Genomic DNA, 17,168 nt, shown 5'->3' with positions numbered 1-17,168 from the left:
AGCAACAGGGAAACAGTGAGTGTGCACTTTACCTTCAGATAACGTAGCACGGACGTGCCGGACAATGGAGTCTCTGACGATTATAGCATCGCGTTCCGTCTCGCGGAGGGGAGCAAAGCGGTTCCGGGTGGAGATCTCGAAGTCTGGAGGCGGCGGAGGGGGAGAGGTCCTCGCCTGGGGCCTGGTTCGTGTCTTCCGCTGCGGTTGCACCCAGGGTCCATGGTGTCCCGGCGCCGGAGTGAAGGACATCTGGGAAGATCGCGTTCTGGGTGCACTGGGCCTGTGCAGAGAAGCACACGGAGTAGAGTTGGTGGGAGTGTTAGCAGCACGCTGTATACTTACCCCGGTCTTGTGAGCGTCCAGTGTTTCCAGCGTGACTCTCTGCTCTCTCAGCTGGGCCTGCTTCTCCACCAGGTAGCGGATTTGGGAAATCAAAATAAAACTAGTGGTAACAAGGCGCTCTGATTGTTTTTGTTGTAGAATACGATAGGGGATATATTCACACGTTATAGAAATGGAAATGATGGTGTATAAAATTGATTTTAAGATAAAAAACAGACGATAAATAATTAACTTGATGGAGCTTAAACTCAAAACAAGCAGTAGCAACAAACAGGAAGTGACGTCACTAAGTCTCAGTAAGATGTGAGAATCTACCTTTAGCTTACTTGTAAACTATTTTGGTCATTTTGTTTCTTGTTGCAGGAGCCAAGGCTACACAAGTTGGCCCTTGTGTGTGGTGGTGGGACTCTTTACGTGTGTGTGACTTTACTTTACGTTTGTGTGTTGTGTGACCAGTACACTGGGTGGTAAGATTTTTGTGATATAGACGCCTTGTGCTCATTAACTAGCTTACCTGCCATTGGTTCTTAGTCTTCTTCATGTTTGTTCTAGCCCTTGTCCCACTGTCCGTTAATGATTTTAAAATTAGTGCTTGATTGATAAAATAAAGTTTTGTAATTTGCTATTCAAGTCTAAGGTCCTCCTTTTTCAAACCATGCTCCTGTGTGTCCTTTGTTGGTGATCAGTCGGCTAAGTATTAATATTTCCCTATTGACAGGATGGCCTAGTCAGTTGTTTCTCCTTTCCAACCATACCCCTCGCTACAAATGCATGACATACTGTGATATCATGAGGATCTCTGATCATTCTGGGAGTCTCATCCCTGATGGTGTGAATTGCAAATTGTGAACTGGAACAGAACTGCCCAAGTAGAGATGAAATAACGCCATTGTAAGTGGCTGCCAAGTGCCAAGCAATGTCAAAATACCATTCAGAGATGACTTCAATGCTTTCTCCTGCCCTCCATCATACCTACAACAGATGCAGCCATGTGAATAAATGCTACAACAGATCTTATAAATCTCTGATTATTTGCCTCCTGGATTTCCTGGAGACATATAGTGGCTAAGTGACTTGCTCAAGGCCAAATAAGGATAGAGGCATGGCACGGTATTTTTAAAAGTGATTCTCACCTTGCTGGAAAATCTCAAGGGGATTTCATTCCCAAGTACATTTCCTGACCTGCAGAACACCATGGGACCTGCACAGCAGAGCATGTGTCCGCCATAGTGTATCATGCACAAGACAGCAGTGGTATGTGAAAGGTCTTGAGCCTTTAGCTAAACTTCTATGACGTGAATGACTGCACAAAAGCCCGCCCTTTCTTCCTCGAATAATGCACAGTATGTGGAAAATAATGTGTTTTTTTAACTTTAAACCGCATAAACACATTTCATTACACCAAATACACAAAATAATGTTCTTTTTAGCAGCATCATATGAGCCCTTTAATGTCAAAAGCACTGCTTTTCTATCTTTTTTTCAACATTCTGTCCTAGTTTGCTTCAGGTATGTCTATCTGTCTCAGTTTTTCAGTCTCTTTCTAACTTGCTCCCTCTATTTTCTGCCCAGCTCATCTCTCTAGACACCGTGCTAATAAGCCCAGCTGTGTGTGAACATCAGCGAACCATTTATGAGCTTATGAGGGTTTTGCAGGAAAAGGTGTGTTCGGCTATAATTCAAATTATTCAAACCATCTCTCAAAAGCACTCAGCACTCATTCCCACCTTTCATCACATCCCCCACCCCCTCTATCACTTCATCCTGCTATCGCCGGCTGTTGATCATTGGTTTTTTTTTTCTTCCTCTCTGATGGAGCTTCTACTCAGCATCGTCCTAATCTGTAAATCTCATCGGAGATATTTGAAATTGTTGGTAGACTTTGCAAACCCCATTTACGAGAACTTCAAACCACCATGGGCAGATGAAAATCTAATAGAAGTGACAGAAGAAAAATGTATATTAAGACGGGAACCACTAATCATTTCATCAGCATGTTCCGGACTCCGTATGTTCAAAGAAAATGGTAGATATCTCTCTCCATCTTTCATTTGACGCCGAGTCTGAAAGTCTCCATTTGGCTGGAGCAAATTGAATATTATTTTCTATACATTTGATAATTTCCTTCAAAAATTTAAATCATAAGGTCAAAGTAACTAAAATGGATCCTGAATAGATGCAAATTTTTTGTATCTCAGACTGAATAAGTTCCCATCCCTTTAAAAAGCACTTAATATGACAGGTGTTTTCATTACGCTTGCTACCTTTCATTATGTTACGGCTGGAGATCGCATGGGGTAATGGAAATTTTGGGCGATATTCACAGCTGTCCTTGAAGACAACTTTCTTTTCAAGCTGTTTTCACCTGTTTGAAGAGCAAACAGGTGCTTCCTGACAAACAAAGGGAGAAGGATGTCTGTATAAAGACGAGGTTCACGTCTGTGCTGAAAGCTCAGACAGGCAGATGGGTAATTTGTGTCTTGCAAGAGCATAGATGTGAAGTTATTCTCTTTGATTCTCCTTCGCACTGGTCGGTGCATCGGTAGAAATGTGGTGAATCCATGCAACCTTAAGCAATAAACCTTTACAGGAGATCAAATGCTGAACAAAATATATCCAGGATATTGGATACTTCCGGGGCGCTGTTCGGCGGCTGACCCAGAGCCTCACGCTAAACGCTAAACGTTGTTTGTTTATAGTTTTGTCTCGCTACGTGTTATTGTTTTGTTTTTTTTTTTGTCGTGATTGTGTGGTTGAGCTTCCTGCACTGTGGATTATGGAGATAACTAGAACATGACTAATTCTGAATGCCTTATTTTCACTGTTCTCCACATCTTGTCTGGGCCTAGGCAAGATGTGACCTACTCCAGAGAATACCTGATGTCTCTACAAAGACATGCAGGACAGCTGATTCTTGAATTATTAATGCACGATTGCCCCGAAATCGCACGGAAACCTAACTTTAAAGTGAAGAAGTTGAAGAAAAGGGGTGCAAGAGGGGGTGTTCGGGCCAGGCTTCGGAAGCGAGGTGCGCGATTCCCTCTTCCCATGATAACGCTGTCAAATGTGCGGTCGCTTAATAATAAAATGGATGAACTGATGTCCAGGGTAAGAGTCGAGAATGACTTTAAAATGAGTAACCTGATCTGTCTAACGGAGACATGGCTCAAAGACCAGACTGAAGTTGCGCTTCCTGGTTACATCACGATAAGAGCTGACCGGGACAAACACTCTTGAACTGTGTTTTGTGTGTCTGTTGTGTTGGACTGTGAAGTTAAGTGTATTTGTGGTAGTCCTATATGTTTTGGCGGGGCCGAAGATGAATTTCCACATGTGTGGACAATAAAGATTTCTAATCTAATCTAAGATTTCTAAATAAACAAATGTTTTACAGCTGCTGGTATACGTACATGCTTAATTTACAAAAGAGGGAAAAGGAAAGGCTTGTGTCAATAAAAAATAACGTTATCAGTATCTTTGAGATGGAATGTGAGTCATTCATAGACATTAAACATGTGAGATATCTCCAGTCTCCAGTGTGGAGGTCAGTCTGAATATCAAGGATGCACCTGTGTTTCTCTTGCCAGATCAGGGTTTGTGTGAAAACTGATCCCCAGTCAGTTGTGGTCGACCACCACAGTATTGACTTCTCGTCTGACATTTGTTCTCAGATCAGATTAGTGAGGAAAAGCGTCCTCCCTTAGGAACTAATGGGGTTTTTATCTCTGCGGTAAGGTATGTGAAGCTCTCTCCACTGTCAAAGGCACCGCTAACTTGTTATATGACCTATTGCTATCTAATACACATACCCACTTTCAGATATGAGAAGTAGTACCCTGAAAAGTGCTCTGTAAATGACACACTCGCATAAATGTCTCACTACGGTCTGATTAGGCTCAAAGATTCTCATCCATTGTCCTTGCTGTTGTAACCATGGTTATATTTTCTACAAGTGTTTATTGTTCTGTTTAACTCCCTGAATCAAACAAACTACTAGAACTATAGTACTAGATTATGTATGCTCATTTTCTTGAGGGTCACTCAAAAAAGAAATGTCTGTCATCCTTTACTCGTTCCAAACCCTTAACCTTCTTCCTTCTATAGAGTGGAACAGAAAAAATAAAAAAAATAAAAAAAATAAAAAATAAATATATATATATATATATAAGAAAAACAGGGTTTTCCCCCCATACAAGCATATAGTGATCAGAGAATGTAGTGTTTCAAAATGATACTGAATAATTATTATTTTTTGTCTGTTTCTCACAAATTGTGCTTATTTGTTTCCCATGGAAGAAAGTAATGGCTCATACAGGTTTGGAACTGTAAATAATGTACTTATTTTGCAGCTGATCTACACCTGAATATTGCAAAATAATTTCCTGCTATTAACATAAAAAAGGAACAACATGAAATTAAAAGCACATGTATTATTATCTGCTTTCAAATGTGAGAAGTTATTCAGTGTGAGATATGAACTATTTCCCTTGTTTCAGGATCCATATCTCACTGTCAGAAAGCGTTAAAGGGTTAGTTGACCCAAAAATTAAAATTAGCCCATGAATTACTCACCCTCAAGTCATCCTAGGTGTATATGACTTTCTTCTTTCAGACGAATCCAGTCGGAGTTATATTAAAAATTGTCTTTCAATCTGTATCTTTCAAGCTGTTTCATGGCACTCAGCGGGTGTTGCATGCATCAGTCCAAAAGAAGTTAAATAAAAGCGCATGACGTATGAGGTCGGCTTAGCGCATGTGCCGCTCAGAAGTGACGCACGCGGAAATGCAGCGGAGAGATCAAAACAAAACAATGGTCACTTATTAGAAGTACAAAACGAGGATTTGTAAAGAAGAATGCCGGAGGATTTCGATATAAGCCAAGAGGAGACTGGTTTTCCTTTGTTAAAGTAAGGAAACTTTGCTTCCTTTGCTCCTGTTAACAAACGTTGGTTTTCACGAGACTCACTGGCGCATGCGCAGCGCTGAACTCATACGTCATCCACCCGGAGCTGCTTCCGTGTAGGACTGTTGGCACAAGCTACATTAAAGTGATTATTGCGTTTTGAATATGGATATTTTTCTTACAAAAACGCATCGATTCGCTACAGAAGGCCTTTGTTCACCCCCCGGAGCCGTGTGAGACGTTTTTTTTTAATGGATGGGCACTTTTTATTTAACTTATTTTGGACTGATGCATGCAACACCCGCTGAGTGGCATTAAACAGCTTGAAAGATCAAAGACAATTTTTAATATAACTCCGACTGGATTCGTCTGAAAGAAGAAAGTCATATACACCTAGGATGACTTGAGGGTGAGTACTGTATGGGCTAATTTTCATTTTGGGGTTAACTAACCCTTTAAATGTGTCAAGTGATGTATGCATGTTTGATGTCTGTGCAATTCACACTGTCAACACACAATTAAAGTTATTGTCAACATTACATAAAAGTTTTCAAACAATGCTCCATTATAACCGTCTTTATTTCTCCAGTTCCCTATGTGCTCTATCATTTTTAGCATCTTTTGTTTCCCTCTTTTGTTGAAGTTTTGTGGTCGGTCTCACTGCATTTGTCATTGATACAGCAGTGTTTGATATTGATCAACAAAAGCTCAAAAGCCACAAAGAAACAGATGTACGGAAAGATTCCCAAAGCAGCCACACAAACACAACCATGAACTGTAGCTCTAAAGTATTCATGAAAGCACAGATCCTAATGTGTGTGTTCATGCCACTGCAACATGGTTTTTCTGCAATACTCCAAAAACTGCAACACAAATGCTTTAACCTGTTTAAATAATGGATAAAATGAAGCCTAGATGCATCACACTACCAAAACAGATCAATCATGCTGCCTCACTTCAGAGTGTTAAGTGCCTGGAGATGAAGGCAGTATCAATTACATTTACATTTATTAGTATTGATGAACCAATAAAAATACTTCTAACACATTTCTGACATGTTCATCACAACATTTTTGAGCCGATCATCTGAGCTGCAAAAATACCATGTGACTCTGGAGTTGTAGAAAAATAATTGAATGACAATGCTGTTTGACACTATAAGAACATGTCAGGTACTGGTAAAACACCAGCTATACTATTTTTTTTATTTTTTATTTTTTTATTTACTTATTTATTTATTTGAAAGAACTTATTATTTTATGGCATTACATTGATAACATGACAGTAAAGACATTTGTTTCTATTTCAAATAAATGATGTTCTTTGTAAGCGTCTATTCATCAAAGAATCCTGAAAAAATAGTATCACAGTTTACACTAAAATATTAAGCAGCACAACTGTTTTTAACATTGATAATAATAAGAATTGTTTTGCTATTACAGACATAAATTATATTTTAAAATATATTCAAATAGAAAATTGTTTTTAAAATTGTAATAATATTTCATAATATTTATGCTTTATGTGCATAAACTGTATGCATATATATGTTTTTATGGTATTTTTGATTAAATAAATGCAGTATAAGGGTCTTCTTTAAATAAAATCAAACTTGAAATCGAATCTATATGCAAACCTAATAGAAAAAGATGCTACTGTAAAAAGTCTAATAAGGTCATGCTAACCAGCCAAATCAATATGCATGAAATTCCTAATTTTCATAAAATATATTTCTGTCATGAAAACTCTCGGAGGGTTTGACATGGTAATGTACATGACCATGTTAATGTGTTTGGTCTTGCCAGAATAGATCTGCTACGCTGCTGAGTACTAAGACTTGCTACTGCCAATACATCCACAACATGCTGTTGTGAGCATGTAAGAAATGGTCCCACTTTATATTGTCCCTAATACCTGTGTACTTACATAGTAACTAGATGTGTACATAGTATGTAACCACAGGTGTAAGTACACATTGGTACATAGTATCTACAGCTGTAATGTTTGTGTAACTACACATATGTAACAACCCACTGAATGTTATGTGTAAATACAAATGTGTAACAGGACACCGGTAACAACACTTTTTGGTAATGAAAGTACAAATGTGTAACAGGACTAACAGCACTTTTTGGTAAAGAAAGTATTTCACTTTATATTAAGTAAACGATTCCTATGGATTTACCATGTAATTACTTTGATTTTACACAGCAGCGCCCAGTAAGTTAGGCTTTACATATAAATTGTGGTTGGTGTCCAGAATGTTACACTTTATATTAAGTGGACAGTTCCTGAGGAGTTACCATGTAAGTACACTGGTATTACAGTGGTGCACCAACTCCACCAACTTGAGATCCAACTCCTCCCACTTTACATATCCCTAAACCTACCCATCTCCACCCCCTGGATTAAATTGTTCCAATTAATCTTATACATATTGTTGTTACAAAATATAGTTATATATGTCCTGTTACACATTTGTACTTGCACAAACCATTCGGAGGGTAGTTACATGTGTGTAGTTACAGAAATATTACAGCTCTAGATACTATGTACCAATGTGTACTTATACTGTGGTTACATTCTACGTACACATCTAGTTACTATGTAAGTACACAGGTATTAGGGCCACTTAATATACCTAAGAAATACTACCGTTGCACATAACATATATGAAATAACCCCCATATAGCATACATAAATCACCCCGTAGCAGATCTATAAAAGTGGACCTGGGGAAGGTGGAGGGTTTCTGAAGCGCGCCGCAATTGCTACAGCAAGCACTAGCCAAGTATTTGCATGTTGAGCAGCAAGCTCATTGTCTGCTGATACAAAAAGAACTAATCAGCTGAGCAATGTGATAATGATGCATGTAAATTGATTGTCTATATCAATATATTGTCTGCATATAAATACTTGGGTGTCTAGTGGACGCTGCTTTATCATGGAGTGCACATATAGAGTATGGTTGTAAAGTACAACAGCGTATTTATTTCCTCAGGAGACTAAGGTCTTTTGGAGCAAACAAACAGATTTTGCTCATGTTTTATTCAATCTGTAATACAGAGTGTTGTACAATATGGAATATGTACATGGTATAGCTGTCTCTCTGTTCAACTCAAAGCTCAACTGGCGAGATTGATATTAACTGTTCTAAGATTGTGAGTCAAATGCTTGAGCCAAGTTTTCATGAGTTGTACAAGAAAAAAATGTTGTCCCTGACAGGTAAAATTATGTCTGATTCTTCCCATACTCTGTATGAGGAATATCAACTTTTGCCACCAAATAGAAGACTGAGAGTACCATATGCCACAATGAACAGATTACGGAAATCTTTTGTTCATCAGTCAGTAAAATTAATTAATCAGAATAATCAGAATAGGGGGTCTAAGTAGGCAGCAAGATTCTGAGGAATGGAAGGTACTTAAGTATTTGCACTGCAGATGGATGTGTACTAATGTGTACTTTTGTGTGTGTGTATTGTATTGTGTAATGTGTATTGCTGTGAATTAATGTTAGACAGTAAATGCTATGGGATGCGAGACAATTTTTGGAAGAAATTCCAACAATAAAGTGAAATAAAAAAAATTTAATTGAATGATGTCATTACGTCAGACTAAGTTTGACCTATTGGACTGAGCCATCTAGAGTTTCATGCCAGAACTTTGGATGTAGAGATTTATTGGATTGTTGTTTGCCTGTACTTATTAAAACGTGCTTATTTGATGCTCTAATGAATTTCTAAAACTATTCTGTCTAATTAATCTCAAGATCAAAGCCATTAAGCTTTGGTACTGACATAAAGAGTTTGGTGTTCTGTACTAAGTTATGATTGCTGCAGAACTGCATCACTGGAAAGGGAAAGAACAGGACTGATACTCATGGTTAAAGAGAACATAAACTCTCTTGTTCTGCTTTGGTTCTCTAAATCAGGGCCAACGCCCTTGGGGGATAGAGGGCAGCATGTATATAAAGTATATACAGTTTTATCTCTTATCTGTCTCTCAAAAACTCCAAACTGCCTGGCAGAAATCCAATTAGCACTCTTAAGGCATATGAGGCAGAAGGGGCTGACCTAATCACAGTGGAGATGCTGTCTAACAGATGGCATTATGGGATGTGGGGAGAACTGGGGGGATTTGTCAGTGTGCTGCTTGTTTTGCTCCTGGCTGATTCCAAAGGTGTTACTTTCAGGAAGCTGATGTACTGTGAGTGGTGGAAAGGAAGGGAGAAGAACTGTTCATGCTGAAGTATAAAGCATAAAACCCCAGGAATCTACTGGATTGAATCTTGGGTATTAATGAGTATGAACTTATGAATTAAGTTCAACTGGTGTATCACACAATGAAACAATGGTTTAAAATTTAAGCTCTAGGTTTAGATGTTCTGGGTTGTTTCACCCTGTTTTAAAGATCAACCTAGGCCACATTTACACTGTAAAGCCTAATTCTTAGATTTAATATTTTATATGTATATTAAAGCTTTAGGGTGTTTTCACATATAGTGCAATTTAAAGTCTGCATTACACATCTATTGTTCCCTTCTGTGATGTATATCCAAGTGAAGTGCCTTCTCGAATGAACAAAAAAAGTAGAGCAGGACTGTGTGTCCTTTTACTGCCATGAACAGAAGAAAGAAGTGCAACGGGTCATACAGATATGGAACTGTAAATGAGGAGTAATTGATGCGAGTTTTGAACTATAAAATATGTTTGGTATCTATGAGTTCTAGTTTTAATTTCCTGAATATTCATTCATTCCATTTAATTTTCTGAATATGCATATACTAAAAGTCTTCGAAGGACCCCTAAATTTACAACCCCAATTCCAGAAAAGCTGGGACGTTTTGTGAAATGCCATATAATCAAGAATATGTTATTTGTTCATTCTCTTTCACTTTTATTTAATTGACTAAAGTACAAAGAAAGAAATTTTCAGTGTTTTCACTGGCCAACTTAATTTTATTTTGTAAATATAAACAAATTTTGATTTTGATGGCTACAACACACTCCAAAAAAGTTGGGACAGAGGCATGTTTAACACTGTGTGAATTCACTTTTCCCTTTTAATTACACATTTGAATCATCTGGGAATTATGAATGCTAATTTTTAAAGTTTTGCAAGCAAAATTTTTGCCCATTCTCGCTTGATGCTCAACAGTCCATAGTCATTGTTGTCTGATTCTCCTTTTCATGATGAGTCATTTCACGAGTTCACACTAACATATAATGTGATTAAGCAATTAGTAGCATATTTGGCGTGCTGTCCAGAGGGAGGGCTCCGAGCTCGGGTTAAAGCCCGAACCCAGAGAACTCCCCCCCCATCCCAAGACTGGGAGGAAATTAGAATAGTAGTGAGGTGTTGGGGTGGAGGCGGGATGCTGGAAAACTTTCGTGGAACTGAGGTAAGTTGGCTGTATATATACACGTATGTGCTTGTTAAGGTGATTAGCTGACGAGCTCCACCTGGGCCAGACTGATTGATTATCTGATCGTGCTCCTCCCGAACCTTGTTAATAAAACATCATATATTTTCATTAGAAGACAGATCTACTCACATCCAGTCATATCCACATGTGTCTACGGAACCACGCTGTTGTAGCACATGCAGAATGAGACCTGGTTTTGCATCTGTCGCTTTTGAAAGTCTGGAAGGTCCCTTTGGTCTTTGGGACTGAGAACTCAGCGTCCTTTTTACCCAGAAACAGGTTGAAATGTGGACTCATCTGACCACAGCACACAATTTCACTGTCTTTTTGACTATCTGAGATGAGCTCTGGCCCAGAGAACCCCGCAGCATCACTGCATAGAATTAATGTATAGCTTTCTCCTAGAGTAAAAGAGATTCAAGTTACATTTATTGATGCAGCGGCAGACTTGTTAAGTGACAGTGGTTTTCCGAAGTACTCCTGAGCCCATATGGTTATATTTAACATCGCAATCGACGTTTCTTATGCAATGCCATCTGAAGGCTCAAAGGTCATGCACATTCAACTGAGGTTTCCTGCCTTGCCTTATACAGACTGAGATTTATCTGGATTCCCTGAATCTTTTCACAATATTTCACATGAGACACTTCTCTCATGAAATTTGGCACAAAGTGATGAGCCATGATCCAGCTTTGCTTGCAAAGACCGAGATGCTCCTTTTATACCCAAACATGATACCCTCGCCTATAACCCATTCACTGTGAACCTTTTCACTTTTATTTTGCCTCTGTCACAATTTTTTTTAGTGTGTTGCAGCCAACAAAATCAAAATTAGCTTTTATTTACCAAATACATTTAAGTTGGTCAGTGAAAACTTTGGCAATCTTTTCTTTGAACTTTTGTCAATTAAATAAAAGTTAAAGAGAATTAACAAATGACAGATTCTCGAATTTATTACATTTTACAAAACATCCCAATTTTTCTGGAATTGGGGTTGTCCAAAACAGCGACGATGGGCATGGAAATTTCTACGGGGGATTTACCAACATCACGCAAATTAAAGAACACAGACTCAACATCTCATTTACATATCGTCCGACGCAATACACCAAGCGCAGCGCGAATTAGCGTAGTCATAAATAAAGAATAAAGAAAAAATAACCGGAGGCCAAAAAATATAGGGTTGCAAGAAGTTTTGATAGACCTGGCATTGCGTGACTCCTAGTTGAGGGTTCAAAGTCATTTTTTATTTCCTGAAGCAACTTAAAAATAACATGGCTTGCCATAGGATATGTTCGGATAATGTGTTCTTCTGGCACCAAATAAATTAATACGTGTGGAAAAAATCCGCTCCCTTCTACCACACGCTCTCCATTCTCTGTGCCTCTTCCTAGCAACAATAATTGCATCCATTTCAAATGCAAAACAGTTTAAGACATGCTTTTTTGGGACGTTAAATAATGGCACAAATACCAGTAATTTGACGAGCGCAAACGTTAGTAAATCTCGTTGCGTGATTCATTTGAATACTCTCCTCCCATAAATTTTGTGTCTGAAAGGGAAACTCCTACAAATGCATATTCAATAAGGTCAGCCGCAAAAATAACTGTCCACGCCTTTTCAGCTCTTAGCCTTCACTGTGCGTCTTTAGTAAAACAGTACAATTTTAACGCCAAAAGACGGTTTGCGCTGGCGCAAGCTTATAGTAAAACTGGCCCTTAGTCTTATTAAATCAAATATTAATCTAATTATTTTTTACAAAGATGCGTTTGAACTAAGAGACTAAAGTTTCTTCAACACCGATAGCCTCGTGGGCAGCACATCGATATACAGCACCGTTGCGCTTTGGGCATCCCAAGTTCGACTCCTGGCTCGTGGACCTTTCCCGATCCTGTCCCTTATCTCTCTCTCCCACTCCGCCTCTTGTCCTCTCTACACTGTCCTATCAAATTAAAGGCAAAAATAAATCTTAAAAAAGAACTAATGTTTCCTTCAGCCTGAGGATCTGCTGCATATCAAATATTTCCATAACTTTGTGTTTTTATTCTTTTCTCCTTCAGCTTTAACCCTCGTCCTATATACCAAACTGTATGTTAGAATAGTTTAAGTGTTTTGTGTAGTTAATAGTCTTCTTTGTATCTATTCGATAGATAGATAGATAGATAGATAGATAGATAGATAGATGATTGATAGATAGATAGTCCTCATGTCCTTCCTGCTTCTTAGAAACATTCTAGGAGGTCAATGAAACATCATAGTACAGCAGCAGGCAATGAGTTGTTTCTCCTTTTAAAGATAAACACAAAAAATGAGTAGTCACGTAACAATGACAAAAACATTCATGAATAAGAGAAGAATCAGATATGAGTGTTTAGACATAGCAGGTCAAATGCCAAGATACAGTATCAGATACATATCAGATTTAGAACCATGTCTGAAAACGGTCCAAATCGGATGCAAAAAAAATACAATTTCATATGTAACAATATCCATGCAAGATATTGGTGAAGGGGAAAAAAATCGTAATTGATTTACCATGTAAAAATGGTGATCAATACACTAAAAATAAAGAAAGATGGAAAGAAAGAAAGAAAAAAAGAAAGAAAGAAATTCAGTATTTCACTTCTTTAGCTTGTGTACTACTTGTGTTCTACTTGGTGCTTGATTAAAAATATTGTTTTATGATAAATTCCTTTCCTTATTTCTAAATAACTACAAGCTGCTGCAAAATCAATTAATGTAAATGTTTAAGCTAGTTAGTGTTGGTCTAGATCATCAGTAATCATAACAATGCTGTTGACCAAATGTCAACCATTTTGTGGGAAAGTTTACCAGTTAAGCTAGTTAAAAACCTTTGAAGTGGCACCTACTACTTGCATCATTCAAAACTCATATCCAAGTCTTTTCAACAGAGCAGTGTTCACTCTCGATCATCTGCCACATTAGCATCTGTGTATATATCTGCCATTTTCATTGCCTGACTCCATTAGCGATGGCTGTATATCTTTAACTCCATATTGACTTTCTTTCATCTTCTGGTGGAAACTCTATAGCTGTAGATTACAGACTGACCCTACGGCTCCCTGCTCAAGAAGAGAGAGAGAAACTCATGCCAGCTGAAGGTATAAGACACACACACATAGAAAGGCCTTTGACAGGACGAGAAAATGCTGTCATGTTTCTTATAGTCTGAAAGTGTCTAAAGCATTCAGCCAAGCACATGTTCCCTCACCCACTCAACACCGCCTCTTTCTCGCTCTCACACACACACACACACACTCAATTATACACGTGTGTATGATCTCCCAAGAATGAGTAAGTCTGTGCTCTCTGGAGACGAGCGGTTTATCGGCTTATCGCTGCTAACTGACGCAGCTTTCGTTCCTTCTTTCTATCTCCTTATATTCCAGCAAATTCAAACTGACTTATTGTCGTTCCTTTTAAAGACAAGCCTCCTCAAAACACCTGTTTCACAGCGAGCATTGCAGGTGAGCTAAATCCACGTCTCCGCCATCATTAAGAAAACACAAACCCTGAAGAGACCAACAGGAGGGAGAATTTACACCATAGGATCATTTTCTGTGTCTGAATGCAAAATTGTGATGTGTGTGAGAGGTTTTACCGTCTAATTTGACTCTACCTGGGCTCCATGTCCAGACACCCGATACCACACACAGCTCAGCCGGGCAGGTAGAAGAGGAAGTGGAACGGATCAATACACTTGTTAAAGATTGCAGATAATGAAAATATGGAAAAAATATTCTCGGCCATCAATTTTTGATGAGAAGAAAGCCCATGGATGCAAAAAGACCCAAAAGACGCGACTGTAGAAATAGTATACTGAATAAATAATTGAATGAGTATCCTCATTGATTTGTCAGTCTTATTTATTTTTCATTGTCTTCAACTCTTTTTTTAAAGGCTCAAATCTAAAACAATGGATCTGAAGGTCATAGCTGTGCATCATGCATTTGCATTCGGTTGTGTTTTGTCTTTGTAAAGCAAGCTGTCAACAGCATTAAAGGGATAGCTCACACTAAAATGAAAATTATATCATAATTTACTAACCTTTATGCGGAACACAAATGAAGATGATGCATTGAAAAATTCATCAGTGTTTTTTATCCTTACAATGAAAGTCAGTGGGGTTCAGAGCAACACTGAAACTGAAATTATTAAATGGATTCCACCTTACTGTGACAATAAAACCCTCCTTACCCTAACCCTACCCGATACTTTATTTTCAACTTTTTGATTATTTCCTTCATTTTTATTGAAAATAAATGTCTTACCGATGTGATATGAGATTTGAAAAGGGAGAAAAAAAGTTTGGCCAAAGGTAAATTCGAACTCAGGTTGACTGCGTCAAAAAGCATGTGCTTTACCATTGATGCCACCAGAATTGATGTGCGACAAGTGTCTTTTGTAGTGTTGACTAGACCAATCACATGTTGGTGGGTGGAGTTAGTGTAAATAGCCTATGCCAACAAGGCGGGCTATTTGCACATAGTGTAAATAGACACTTGTTTTTTTTTCTTAGTTTGAATAACTAATCTGAATATAATTTTTTCCCCATTAAGATCTTTTGTGGTATGGAAAGGTTCAACAAAGCACCTTTATTTCTAATAATGTAGGTTTGGAGTAACATGAGGGTGAGTCAATGAAGACAGAATTTTAATTTTTGGGTGAGCTATCCCTTTAAAACTGTTGAGATGAGGAATAAAAAATGCCCATTGATCTTGCATGTCATATTTCAGTGCTTTCCTTTCCAATTATAAGTGCATTTCTAAGCTAGCAAGCATTCTGTATTGTCTAGTTACGCCTGAGACATTTTGCAGAGGTTTAATGGTTTGTGCAAGACTGGCTAATTTACTTGAGTCTAGTTCTACAGATGCTTGAATAAGATACAAACAAAATACTTCAGAAATCAGATCTCATCATTGTACTATAAATGTTTGCTTTTAGATCTCCATGGGAACAGCATAGGAAATATGTCATTAGAATGCACATGTTTCAAAAGCTTTCATTAGCTCAAGCTTCGTTTCAAACGCTAAGGGGGTTTAATAATATGTAGACCAGATGATGCTCTGCACGAAGGCGCGAAGGAGACACATTGAGACTTGCATGGAGGCGTTGAAAATGTCTGCTGCTCCGTCAAGATAACCTTTACATCAAACAGAGTAACAGCTGAAACTCCCAGAGAGAGAGAGAGAGAGAGAGAGAATTTAGTATACTACAGAATTTAAATATATGCAGAAACATCCTACACATTGCAAGGGGGGGAATAAATATATAATGTGGAATAAAGTAGATAGCCACTAATAATTAATTAATATCATAAAGACTGTACTTAGTTCCCGATTTAAAGTTAGACTTCATAACAGCATCCCCCGCCCACTTCATAACAGCATCCCTCCAAATACAATATATGCTCTTAATCAATTACAAACTTCCTCAAGCTGACTGAAGGTGAAAAGAATCAAGCTGAGTTTTGAAAAGCTTCTATAAAACGAGGTCTACAATACCCAGGGAAAGCTATTCTTCAATGAAAGTTCATGATCTTAAATGTGCCATCTTTTCCTCATCATGAGCTGTCATGTGACTCTCTCTGGAGCAGAGGAACATTTACATCACGGCATCGCTGACACTACAAGAGCATTCAAAGTCCCAAATATTTCACTAGCCGCTATCCTGAGCTGTGAGGTCAAAGACAGCAGAAAAAATGTCAATAATGTCCAAGTCAGTTTCACCCAAGGAAACAACTTCATCTTAAATTATTTATAAGATCTTGTCAGAATATTTAAAAAAACACATTAAATTGCACCATTGAGCATTGCCACAAAAAGCACAATGTTGCAGAGTGCAAGTTACAGATGTTCAAAATCAGGCTGTGGTAAAACATCTGCTATAATATAATGGAACTTTTGAAAAGCTATAAATTCACAAAAATCCTATTTAGAACTTTATAGTATAGTTTCAACATCTACTAGAAGGCACTCAACTGTATTAGGTTAATCAGCCAAACCTTGACCTTTTTCTTTTAAAGCAGCCAGCAATATATCAAGATCATTGTTTAAGATACAGTGTGTAACAATCTATTGCTTGCCATCACACACTATCAATAATAAATGTGTGTTTATATGAGTATATATAGATATTATATTTTCTGCCCTACACTGTAAAATCGAATTAGTTGCGCTTACTTAAAAAAAGCATGCAAACCGATTGCCTTGAAAAAACTAAGTAAAGTGAAATAGGAATAGTATGTTGTACTGACAAATGCTTAGTTAGTATAGTTTACTTACGCGAGAGTTCTAGTATCTAAAAAAGAACTGTAGGGGGTACTTGATCCTTTCATTTAGGTTTACTCATGACTTAGTATAGCTACTCACTGACTCCCAGAGTGCATTGCGGTATGAATAAATTATACAGTCGCTTTGTTTTAGAGTTGTTGATTTTATTTGACTATTTTATTTGCTGTCTTGTGTCAGTAGCA

The sequence above is a fragment of the Sinocyclocheilus rhinocerous genome, unplaced genomic scaffold (genome assembly GCF_001515625.1).
Source record: "Sinocyclocheilus rhinocerous isolate Xijiao unplaced genomic scaffold, SAMN03320098_v1.1 scaffold899, whole genome shotgun sequence".
Classification (NCBI taxonomy): Eukaryota; Metazoa; Chordata; class Actinopteri; order Cypriniformes; family Cyprinidae; genus Sinocyclocheilus; species Sinocyclocheilus rhinocerous.
This window is presented reverse-complemented; position numbering follows the sequence as displayed.